Source organism: Dreissena polymorpha, chromosome 5 (assembly GCF_020536995.1).
Source record: "Dreissena polymorpha isolate Duluth1 chromosome 5, UMN_Dpol_1.0, whole genome shotgun sequence".
NCBI lineage: Eukaryota > Metazoa > Mollusca > Bivalvia > Myida > Dreissenidae > Dreissena > Dreissena polymorpha.
Genome location: NC_068359.1, coordinates 17900779 through 17911611, shown reverse-complemented (window position 1 = coordinate 17911611; position 10833 = coordinate 17900779). Strand labels below are relative to the sequence as shown.

General features: G+C 33.8%; 1 long non-coding RNA gene across 1 annotated transcript; it reads right to left on the bottom strand.

The window, feature by feature from the left end:
- Positions 1-412: 412 nt before the first annotated feature.
- Positions 413-5141, bottom strand: LOC127882267 (uncharacterized). Its single transcript, XR_008050468.1, has 3 exons — positions 5061-5141; positions 1542-1666; positions 413-621 (listed from the first exon to the last, which is right to left on the bottom strand). It is a non-coding gene; the product is annotated as an uncharacterized LOC127882267 (long non-coding RNA).
- Between the last annotated feature and the right edge of the window lie 5692 nt (positions 5142-10833).

Sequence of the window (10833 nt, the reverse complement as noted above, 5' to 3'; positions counted from 1 at the left end):
GTAATATTATTTCTTTCTTATATGCACAGTGGTTTAACTATTCACTGTCTTCATACTAGTTTAGTTTTGTTCTGTATACATGTAAATTCGATTATTAATGTCATTGAATAAATTAAAAGATATATAACATTTTACTAAAAGGGATTATGCAAAAAATTGTTTCATAATGATTACAACCGACTTAACGATATTCGCCAACTTTAAACATTCTGAATTCGGCTGTGTGCGTATTATTTATTACAAGTCTTTTGATATTCTTAGCTGAAATTCGTTTTAAAACTAATTGCCATTTGTTATATTCGTTTTGTCACACAAATTATCACACATGTTTTAAGTTTTATACTTAGATATTCATTTTTTATCAAAAAGTATTGACTTCAACGATTTATATTTTTTCACAAATCGAGTAAAGAGTATCAAACCAAGGAAGTTCCTTGAAGAAAAACGATGTGTAATACATTGCGGCACGCATGTCCGGATCTAGTGTGTATGGGTTTGAGTGGATCCAGAAGTCCCCAGTTGTCGGAATAACCTCATTGTGTTCAGTCACCCATTGATTGCCATACGCCCCAACTTGAAGCAAACCACTTATCCAATGGTCAGTATATCCGGTTACTGGTCCTGAAAATACATGTTATACATATTATATCATTTAAAACATTATTATAAAATCAACTGTATGTTCAACGGTAAATATTCTACTTTCTAGTAATTGCTTGTGCTGTTGCTTGTATTACAACTATACCGGTTATACTAAAAATCCCTTAAACACACACTACTTAGAAACAGTTAAGATAAAAACTGAAATTTTTATAAGGAAATTGAATACTGCTTGACGAACTTTGTGGCGGTATGTTTCTACAAAGAGTTTCTAGGGAATAATATAAGTATTTTCAGAGCAGAACCTTCTAAAAAGAGTATTCTTTTACTGTTGGATTAAAATTTAAACCAAAAATAATGTAAGATTCTGAGTTCTCATTTGAGCTTTTGATTGTAAATCAAACCACGTGTTAAATAAATTAGTCAAACCCAGCTTAGAGCGTTAAACATTTAATGCGACTTGAGAGATAAAGGTTGTTAAGATAATTACAAATAACATTTTAGTAAACGTTTTAACATAGGTTGCCCAGAACATTTTCTTGGGAATTCATGTGCGATAGAGTATGTCGACTTATAACGTTACACATCGGCCGTGGTGTCTCTTCTTTATTTAAGAAAAATTATGTTGACTGTTATGAGCGCTTTTAGATTCAAGTCAACGGATGCGACTACATGGAATCTACAATAGTTGCGCTTGTTTACACAAACATTTTAACCCATTTATGCATAGCGTCTAGAAAAAAGGCCTCGGCAAACAGCGTACACCCAGATGAGACGCCGCTTAACGCGGCGTCTCATCTGGGTCTGCGCTGTTTGTTTAATTTCTGTAAAAAATATTCTAAATATAAAAATAAATATACTAGACATCCCTAATTTTGAAAATAAATTGATTCAATTTAGAAGGATGGGAAAGTCCACTAGGCATAAATGGGTTAACGTACCCCAGGTCCGCATTATGTGTTGTAACAGCTGCATCTTTGGAACGGTTGTTATTCTAGCCAGAGTCGCCCCTTCAGCTGCGCAGTTGGCTTGGGCGTCGATGAAAGTCATGAGCGATTGAACCACCCTTCAAATGTCAATTTCCAATTAAACTCGACATTACAAAACAACGTTTAGGAATTTTTGGCGCCGAACTGAAATGAGCTTGTTTGTTGAAGTAAAGGAATACTTATAATCATTTAGTATGTTGATTCACATTATTATCAAAATATCGATTTTGTTAATGCATACCTCTATGGAGTATCGTTTTTTCTTTTGTTACATAATATTAGTAACAGAATCAAAACTTTTGAAGCATGTTGCTCCATTTTTTAATCAGTCACTGATCAGTAATACGTATTATTCCATAAATAAGTGAAAATGTTTCAACTATTCATGTTATATTTGAATGCATTTGTATGGGGCATTTTATATTGTTATTCTTCTGGTTTCCGTTTGCCATTTTCCATATTATCGCCGCTTTGTCCGTCCGTTCGAATGCCAATTTCAATGGCATTAAAGTTCGCAGTTAATAACACATTTTTGTCGTCAATTGTGTAGGTTCTTCTCGATACCATCCTGCCGTCACTAACTTCTTTCTGCCCGGTTTATCAAACACAAATCATCCAAATAGGATGTTACATTTGAGACGCGTTATGAGAAAACGGGGCTTAATGCATGTTCTTAAAGTGTCATCCCAGATTAGCCTTTTCAATCCGCACAGGATAATCAGGGACGACACCTTCCGCTTTTATGGTATTTTTCGTTTAAAGGAAGTCTCGTCTACACGAAACTCCAGTTAAGGCGGAAAGTGTCGGCCCTGATTAGTCTGTGCGGACTGCATAGGTTAATCTGGAACGACACTTTACGCGCATGCATTAAGCCAAGTTTTCCCAGAACGCGAATCATTTTATCGAAAGTGTTTACACACGCATATTGTTGCATTGTGAACTGCAAACCATTGTCACTGAGTTGTCAGCCCCTCGTAAATACCATGTTGTCTTATAGATTTACTGTTATCGCGCAACATTCCAGGAGCTTATGACCGACCTCCACGAATCTTAACATGCTGCCCCCGATAAAAAGAACTGTGCATTTTAAAGGACGTTCCGCTCAAAATCCTTTTGCCTTTGATTAAGATATTGTTTTGCGAAAGTACTCTGACTGTACATGTATTTATCAAAGATTGATACAAATGTGTAACTATGGAGTGCCCTTAGAGTTTATAAATCCGCTTATTGCCAGGTTGTTCCGCCCCGCCCTTTTTTTGTCCATGCAATTATCGCATTTTAAATAATAATTAGTTTCCGTGTCAAATTTACAATGGGACTTTGGTAGACCTTCGCTTATTGTCGTTTTATTCCGCTTGAGGAAATAACTTCCATCTTCCGATCTATTTGATAACACTTTACTCTTAATTTTCGTTTTCGTTCCGCGAATGATAGCTGGACTTCCGAATAAATGACACGTTACATTTAAAACATCACAATAAAGTGCACATTTGCATATTGTGAGGGCGCTAATTTTCTGCACGAGATCTCAATAGCCGCTAATTCTAATTTAATGAAAATGTATATGAAGTTTCAAGCGAGCTTATACTACCACGACTTTTTAGTTTCGATTTTTTTACTATATACCTTATATACTAACAATGGATACAACTAGTTTTTTTAACTTTCCAATAAAAGCAATTAAAATATCCCCCAAAAAAATCTTTGTTAATGTTATTTCAATTACCGAAAAAATAGAGCTGTAACGTAATATTTGCTGTTTTTCATAAAAAGACTGACATTTTGCGAAAAAACAAAAGCTATCAAAATCGACACGGGTTTGCAACACAAGGTAAACAAGTTTTACCCCTGTAAAACATCGATCGGCGGCTATTTTGTATCATTTATACCATATGAACTTACAAAGTAGCAGCCTTGTGAACAGATCGTGCGCGTGTTATTCATGACTATTGATTTAAACTTAATATTTTTGATAATTTTTCATCAACTTCAGTAATGTTTTCAAAAGTCGGCCATAGTTGTTATCGTCGTTTACAATGATATCCTATACCCGACTTGTATCTAGTTGTCATACGTAAAGCCGGGAAGCAATATCGTCCGGTGGCGGTTTTTACAACAATGGCGATTGTAGCTGTGCAAAATAAACGAGAAAACAACATGTTTTAAAACCAGACGAAATCATTGTTAATGGTAAGATAACGTAATACGCCTGCGAAAGTATTCAATGTATTTTCAAATACCAGCGGAAATCGCACGCAATCATAGGTCTAAATGTTTTTTCACGGGTGAAATTCAGAAAAAAAATTGTCGACTGAAATTGTGGCTAGTTGTTTCCCTTGTTAGTATATATAGTATATAGTAAAAAATCGAAACTTTTCCATGTGGTCATATCTTTTATATCTCATATTTTTTCGGGGTGTTATTGATTTCATTATAATAATGACATTTGCTTTATGTCCAAGAAATTGAGAACTAATAAACAAATGTCAATGACATTTTAGTCAGTTTCCTAACTGAGGGGTCATGTGGGTCAATTGATCTTTCATAAAGTAATTTCCTGTTTTGTTTACATGCTTAATTATAATCAAACGATTGATAGAACGAATAATTGGGGAGAAGCGATCACTTAAACTGTTGTTTTAGAAAATGATGTGGTCACGAAAATTGTTTGATTGGTAGATTAGGTATTATTTAATTACTTAATGTAATTTGATTCGTTGTATGTAACCTTTCTTCGGTGCTTAAGGTCTTACATATTATTATTCAACACAAGTGACTGATTAAAATAAATTAATAAAATTGCTTGACGTTAAATTATAAGCTATAAAAAAAAGTTTGTTTTCATAGCGTATGATTTTAATTTGTTTTCGTCCTTTACATGTACCCATATATCTTACAGAAAATCAGGACAAGTTATGTTTATATTTGGGGTTATCATATGTCCATTTTGTTCTTCAAAACAAATTAACCGTCCCAAGGCAATTATACTAGTTTATTAGTATATATATATAGGTCGTTTTGAGTTTGATGCGTGCGTGTGTTGTATGCCTTTAATTCTCAATCACTGTGTCAAACTGATTTGCTATTGCTCACAATTAATGAATACAGGGCCCCTTGATACAAGCATCACGACTGCTTGTGCATCTGCAAATTCACATTTCACAGATTTATCCTGTCGCAAATTCACACACGCACGCTTGTATTATATTGTTAGCACGGGATTAAAGCTTTAGATGCACATGCAGAAAATGTAGAAAATGTTCAGGGGCAGCACTTACTTATGTATATATTTATTTTTATTTAAACCATGTATAGAAAGCCACACTAATCAAACGTGATATTACGCGCGGGCTCTATAACCTCTAAACCAAAACGTTCAAACTCGGTTACATCCGTCTGGATATACGACGAAATACAAAAACGTATACAATTATTATACTGATGATGGTATCCGATAAGCAAATTTCCTACCGGAAGGTTGTAACAGAGCCGTCCGAAAGCAAATACGTGTTGTACACATTTTGGTCAGCGGGTGTAGGGGGTAGAGAAAAGTTCGTAGCTGAAAAGTATTTTATAACATTTAAAATATGCAATTTAATGTTGCGCACTACGAAATAGTAAATATGACAGTCTTAAGATGTAAAAATAATGTTCCGAAACGGACCGGGTCTTGTTCTATCTTACACTTTTTGTTTTTGCTTGCGTTATTTTGATATTTGTAGCATTTGAATGTGTCAAACTTGAAAGGAAATATCGCTATAATATGCAAATCTAAATAATCCCTAGGCCTTCAAAGTCTTCTTAATTAATATGAGTTAGAAGTATGTGACTTTTAACAAACCTGCTTCCAGAGTGTAATACTTTGATCCAGTGGATGCGAATAGAAAATCTGGTATATACCTGTACAAAAAACAAAACCTCGGTATTTAATTATACAATTTTATTTAATATACATTTTAAAATGTGTGTTAAACAAGTGACAGACAATTATCCTAATATCAAGTCTGATAACAGATTGATTTAAATTTGATTTAAACATCAAATACTTTAAATGTTTAAACAACAGTTGTTAAATTAACATTGTTTAATAGGTATTTCTTTTTTTATAGATTATACATATTTTTACGGAATTATTATATTGTGATGTTCCAAAAATTAAACACTTTGAGGGTGTGTATTTGGATTTTAATGTGAAACAAAACGTTAATTTTCACATTCATTCGATTACATTTAAACTGAAAAGTTTGTATGCCCCTGGATCGAACGATCGGGGGTGTATTGTTTTTGACCTGTCTGTCTGTCATTCCGTCATTCTGTCATTCTGTCCCAAAACTTTAACCTTACATTAAAGTTTTGCAATAACTTTTGAAATATTGAACATAGCAACTTGATATTTGGCATGCATGTGCATCTCATGGGGCTGCACATTTTGAGTGGTGAAAGGTCAAGGTCAAAGTCATCCTTCAAGGTCAAAGGTTAAAATAAGCGGCGCATTAGGAGGCTTTGTGTTTCTGACGAACACATCTCTTGTTTATATGAACATGTGCAGAAATTTTGTAAAAAAAAAATACTAATGCATCAACAGTTAAAGCATGTCTTAGAGCTCAATGTTATTTATGGACCTACCATACAGAATTCTGCTCAGTGTGTTGATCGAACATAATCGTCATCGATCACCATCTATTGCAGTAATGTTTTATTGCACTGTTTTAATCAAAGTGTGTATTGATAGACACGTATAACGGTCCCTTGACTGAGACCACAGCGGAAAGGCAGAGCGCAGGGATAGAATACATGCATTTTTCGTTTATATGGATGTGAGGTGGGGAAATAAGTTCACATTTCGAAATCTTCAAATTGGCCTTTGAAATCGAAATGACAACAGTATTGATCATTATAATAACAAATTTCAAAATAAGCTGCATTAAAGTTTCTTTGTCTGCTGCCATCAATAATTTGCGAAAAATGGATTTCTTTGTTTTTCTTCTTGTCTTATTTTGCTGCCCAACGATTTTAAACATTTAAACGATTGTCCGATTGGAATACCATTTTGTTAAAAATGCATGTACCACTGCAGTATGAACCGATACTTGACCGGAATATTGACATATCGTAGCTTTGAAATAACAAAGAATGTTAGAAACACGCATTGGAATAAAACAACAATAACCGTTTATAATAACTCAAACCAGATACAATGTTATATAGAAAAAATATTAAATAAGTTACTAACCGTATAAAAGGGATGAGCTGACACTGCGGTGCAACAGGTCTATAGAAGAACGATGCGCATGTGTCAGTGAGTCTACATTTCGCTGCGCATTCGGACACACCTCTTGACATGTGCTCTGATATAAAGTGTTCATCGGCCCACAAACCATCTAATTGGAAATTGCGAGACAATTTGTCTACGGCAATCGTTTGAGCGAAAGATACGGTAAAACCTATGACAAAATTCAAACTGTAAGTTTCATTTGTGTCAACAGAATATAGCATACGACAAAAAAGTAACAACATTTAAATAAATCTTCACAAATAAAAAATACTTTAAATCGAGATTAACACCGTTACATAAGACGCATACAACTTTTACTTACATGATAGTAAGATTAAAATGAAAGTCATTTTCCTGTTATCGAATATAGCAAGCAGTCCAATCCCCAAAAAACAAAGTATCGAAAGAATGAATGAACTATTATTGAAAGAAATGTTCCATAGAAAAATGTTCAATCTTTATATATATATATATATATATCCCTTTACAAACGATCTAAGGACTAGTTATGACAACACGAGACCTTTTTAATTTATTTCATGCGGGCAATATTTGTTTAAATTAGGTCTCGTTGAACACAATACACATGCCTCGTATGAACACTATGGGCACTGTTTAAGTAAATTTACTTAGTACATTCATAAAGTATCCAGACAAAAATCGAACGGAAAAATTCCAGACCAATCAAAGCAAAATAATGATTATAAAATAATGTTGATTATAGGCGAATATTCATCAGAATCTGTCACAGCATGTTACAATCGTCTCCTTACTTCACATGGTCAGGTAAACCTTCAAAGATCAAGCTTTTTGGTAAATTTGTCATCAATCATATTGTATTATCAGTCCGCCTTCCTTTGAAGTCTCGCTCACACTTAGAGGACAAAGTTCCAATTTAGCTCAACACAAAAGAATACCGTGAGGAGACTTGTCGCATTACATCAAAGGCCTAGTTCAAACTTCGAGGTTAACAGTAAAATTTGGTCGTAAACAGCTTGTGTTTTACATAAGCGGCGTTTTGAAACAAAACTGGCATAAGAGGGCATCTGTGCCTTTTTTAATCATGTCTTAATCATTTAGGTCGATAGTATTTTGATCTTCTTTAGTGATGGGCCTAGTTCGTGATACTAGGCCTTTGTCTTTTATCGGGTAAAGTCTCAACCAATTGGTGCACGTCATCTCAGATGAGCGCTTTATGGTCGTCTTTTTGCTATTTGAATGGATACCCGTATTATTTTCTAAACGATTGAAGATGTGGTATTTGGTTTCTAGTCATTTAAAAAAATTATAATTACATATTGTAAAATAACGAAATAAAATCATAAACAATACCAATATTATGTTCATCGAATTCATCATTTGCTGTTAAATAGAGGCGGGTTTTTAAAAGAGCTGTGTTTGGAACAGTTCTCTTTACGCGAAGGCTGAGCAAATTTCTCGCATTGTTTAGTACCGTTTAACTTTATTCCCATGCGCTAAAGTGGTCGTCTGCTCTGCTAAGTTTTTTATTTACACCTATGGGCTAAAATCTGGCCACTCCTCGTGTGTTGTAGAATGTCTAAAGAAATAAATAATAAACATGTCCAAAACCCTCTTTTGTGAAACTGCAAAGTATTATAGTATCATATAACGTGTATGTTTAACATCATAATGTGGTCCTGCACTGAGGTTTAAATCATGCACCGGGTAAAACATTTGCCAGGTTCAACATTCCACATGATTTACTCTCACATGTATCGTACATTTTCTTCTTTAAAACAACACTTTTGATGGCTTTGATATTTGGTATCTTATAATCAGATAGATGTTCCTTAAAACGTGTTTTCAAATCGTGCTCCATTTGGGTTAAACTGACCAGGCCCCATCAGTAGCAAGATAAGTGTAAAAACGTTTATCTTCTGAAACCAAGTCGTCCGAGTTTTAATATTTATATTAAAATTTTAAATCGTGCTCATCGGGTTAAAACTAGCAGCACCCAACGCGTCACATGATTTAAACCATTTTCTTGTAAATACATAATAAATATAATATGAAACAGAAAATGTTAGAAGTTTAATACTTAAAGTAAACCAAGTTGTAATGGTCTTTTTCAAAGTTTATTCAAATCATGTTATTGTGACCCAAACTTGCCACCTCCGATGGATGACATGATAAATATACACGTTTATAGTAAGATAACTTTACAAATATTCTTATTGAAAACGACAGCGCCAAGAGTTATAATATTTTGCATGTAATATCATATAGTGGTCGCCCAATGAATTCCTTCACTTAATTCCCTGGCATCATAATTGTCTCTTTTGGGTTTGGAGAATAAACTGTTTTAAGTTGAATGATATAACATAACTAAATGTAAAACGTGGACACACACAGCTTTATAGTTTGTATGTGACATTTAAATGCGGTCCTTTTCAAAGAAAGTGTATATCAGGTTCATGCTTTCTAAACATGCAACGCCCAATATTTCAGTTTTTGTGAGACGCAGTTGTATCAAATAAGAAACCAATACAAACAATACATCTTTTACATCTGCAAGGTTTTCATTTGTTATATAGCAGCTGCGTTAACCATACATGTTTGACTAGAAATTATATATAACTAAACACATTATGTCTGATTTAAGCATTTGGTATTGGAATTTGTTTTTTGCCTATTTTTTATGGCAGTTATTTACTTTCGAAACATGTACAAATTGTTTTGCCTCGGTGTAACCGCTTGAAACAAGCACGCATATCTATCTTTAAGTTGCACAGGCATGTAAGAGAACGTTTAAACAATCAATTGAATGTCTATTCAGACACATTTTAAGTTGTAGATTAGAAATTCAAGATCAATACAACGTATTGTGAAGTAGCGATCAAAATGTTTAAAGATCTTTCAAACATATATGAAAACTGTTTGCTCGGATCATGGCACGCAAAACGTCTGTGAAATTGGGATTACATGTTGCTTCCTCTGAGAAAAATTCAATATTCTATTTTATTCAAACGGCGATAAAGACGGTAAAGAAATACATTTTGTATTGTTAAAATCAAGTCGATAATACTAAAACGTACATGTTATTGCGTTTCCAAATGTCCAGAAGAAATTAAAAGATGATATAAAGCATTTGGATTTTAAGCTTTTTTTACAACTGTTACGCAATTGTATTCGATTTAAATTAAACAATATAAATAGTAACCAGTTATGTTTGTAAAACGTTTGATTTTTTCAAATTAAAGCTGATGTAGAACCATGTATGCTGCCTTTATGTTGTGCTCATTATTTGAGGCTCTAAGAAAATCGTAACAAATACACTGGTGTGTAGATGCTGACCACGTGAAAGCCTTTGCAGATCTTTTATAAATGCGGACCGCAGTTAGGCCTAATAATTGTACATACGATCAGTTTCTTTAGTCTCACTCGACTTATTTGTGTAACGCCCATATACTGTTTAATATATCTTCCATACTATGATAAAAATCAACCCAAAAGGCACAATAACCTGTCTCAATGTATACAATTTGTTTATAATATTTACATGGTAAAAGCATGCTTAAAATTGTTTGCAATACATACGTTGTGTACAAAAATTACAAAATCATATATTTGTAATATTGTCTGTCGTAGAAAACATGTGCACGTATATGTAAATTTAATGGTCAATCAGAATTTTCGTGTCATTGTCCTTTGTTTGGAAGAGTTTGAACGCGACCAGTTTACAGAATTGTTGATACCGCGCATTACACCGAGCGGTAACTATAAGTCCTGACATCTGGGCATAGTTTGTATAAGCGACCGCTAAGGATTCCCCGCGAAAAGTGTCTTTCAAAAGAAAATTGTTAAAGATCCAAGCTCCGTTTGGATGAATAAGAACAACTCCGTCTTCGAAATGTGTCGCTAAAAATGACGAGACGTCACTCATTGTGGCAATCGATCTCACCGTGTACTTTTGCTTTGCAATGAGTGAATTTAATTGTCGAACTCATC